Raw genomic sequence first — 2,392 nt, forward strand, 5'->3', positions numbered from 1 at the left:
ATCCACATGTTCTCCGCTCTCTTCCCACTCATCCTTAAGACCCAGCCTAGCTGTCTCCACCTCCAGAAAGCCTTCCTTGACTAACCCTAGTCCACAGTAAGCAGTGCCCCTGTTCCTGAAGTTTCCCTGGGAACAACACTGCGTTGACCACATTGGCTTCAGTGATCTGTTTTTCCTTCTACTTCTCCTGCTCTAGTGTAGAACTCACAGGGCAGGAACAGGGTTTCCATATCCCCATCACCTGGAATAGCAGCCATTGGTTAACATGTACTGAACGAATCACAGGAACTGTTGGCTGGAGCTCATTCACACTAGCATGTAAATGACTGATGTGCGTCTTTTCCTGAAAACAACTCCTGATGGGAGAGAGGACGGGGAACCCCCAGAGCCCTAGGCAAGTGAAGCTAGGGCAGCAGCCCCACCTGGAGAGGGACGGGTCCAGCGAGCCGGGAGACCCGGCTTCAACTCTGCTTTCCCTGAAGGTGGGCTCCGTTCTGCGTACCTTTTAAGTGGCTTGGGTGGAGGGAATCGTGGTTCCTATTTGAACAAGGGAGAGGCGTTTAAATGGAAAACTTCTCAAAGGGACTGCGAAGCGTGGGCAGCTGGGGAAACGGAAGCAGCTAAGCACGGAAGCGCAGCTGAGCAGGTGAGCTCTAACTGCCTCTGCTGCGAGCGGCTGGCTTCCCGGCAGACCGCGGTCCTGCCCCCACGCCCACGCGCACGGCGGATTGCCACTTCACACAGACTAATTAACAAATAGCAGGATGATTAAATCACGCAGCCCATGGTATTTTCCCAAGTCCTCTCTGTTGAGACAGAGCATGAAAGTGAAATCAGAAGCTCTCCCGAGAGGGCCCACTGCAACCGCAGGCTGCTCTGTAGAAGCAGCAGCAGCCACTGAAGAGCCACAGCCTCGTGCACTCCGGAGACCACGGGCAGCTGCCTCTGGCCATGTCCCGCCCGTCTCACCACCCAGCCCTGGGCCCCAGGAGTGGAGAGCAGCTGTCGGTCACCGTGGCCGTCCTTGCTTTCTTTCCCTGGGTCTTGCCCCTTGTGCCAAGCTGCTGGCTGCCCTGCTCAGCTCCCACCCCCCTCCTTTCAGGGCACAGATGCTCCAGAGCCGTCCCGTCCTTCCTCCCCTTGGCTCCAGGCAGGAGCGCTGGGTCCCGTCTGGACACTCACCAGTGTGGCTACCTTCTCTCCTGCTGGTCAAGCACCCCTTTCTGCTGGAGTTCATCTCTTCAGGGCTCTGTCCTCTTCTCTTTACACAGCAAACTGAGGACCCAGCTGCCCCTCGTCTGAATGGATTGTTGGGAGGGGGCTACCAGCCAGCAGCCCAGACAGAGCACTCCAGGTACTCTGTGACACATGGACAGATTCTTGCAGAAGTGAAACGTTGAGCTTGGACAATTCCCGAGATGGCCATCAGGACTCTGCGTTAAGGACTTTGCTCTTGGAAGCTGGGTTTTTCCTCTATGAGTTAGAATTCCGTGACAACATGGCACTCAAAACACAGATGCTGTTTACCTCTGTTCATACAGTCAAGCTCATTAAAATTCATTAAAGCCACAGACTATCATTCTACTGAAAATCATTTATAACAAATCAGACTTACAACAGACCTTGATGTTGCATAGTATTCAGTCTGGTCAAATCAGAAAGCTCCATAAGGAGAAGTAGGGCAATGTAGAAATACAAAGAAGTAAAATGATGGTACAATGGCCAGGGCGGAGTGCGCAACCGAATTCGCCTTCCTCAAGGCCAGCTCAGGGCAGGATCCTGACACACACGTGCTCAGGCATGCACGCACATGTACACACGCATGCACACGTGTGCACATGCATGTACATAAGCACACAGTGCCTTCACCTCGCTGCTCGATGAGTTCTCTCTCACATGGAAACACTACTTTGCACTTTCAGTCCTCTCCCCAACTATGAATTCCTGCGTACTTATCCCCAGAAATTCAAATTCACCTGACGGATAAAAGAACGTCTGCCAATTAGTTCACTTATTTACCAAGATGGGCTCTTCCTTTAAATGGTCATCTGTAGGTTATCATAACATGTCGTGTGGGCTTCCTCCAGGGAATGGGAAGTAACAAGGCCAGTCAGCAGCTGTCCGAGGGTATTGCCTTGCTGGTTTAAACGTGTCTGGAAGTGTTTGCAACAGGACCAACAGCAGGTAGAGACACCGGTGGAGTGTGCTGGGAGCAGGAGGGGCTGCCTGGGAAGGTAAAAAGGAAAGGGAAGAAAGAGAGGGACCATTCCAGCAAGGAGTAGTGTGATCGTGACACCGCCAATGCCTGTGAACCAAGCACTCAGGATTTATTTTTACCCAAATTATCCTAAGAGAGGCAGTGGCCTCATTGGGTGCTGCGGAGAAATGGGTT

This window comes from Saimiri boliviensis, chromosome 10, assembly GCF_048565385.1.
Source record: "Saimiri boliviensis isolate mSaiBol1 chromosome 10, mSaiBol1.pri, whole genome shotgun sequence".
NCBI lineage: Eukaryota > Metazoa > Chordata > Mammalia > Primates > Cebidae > Saimiri > Saimiri boliviensis.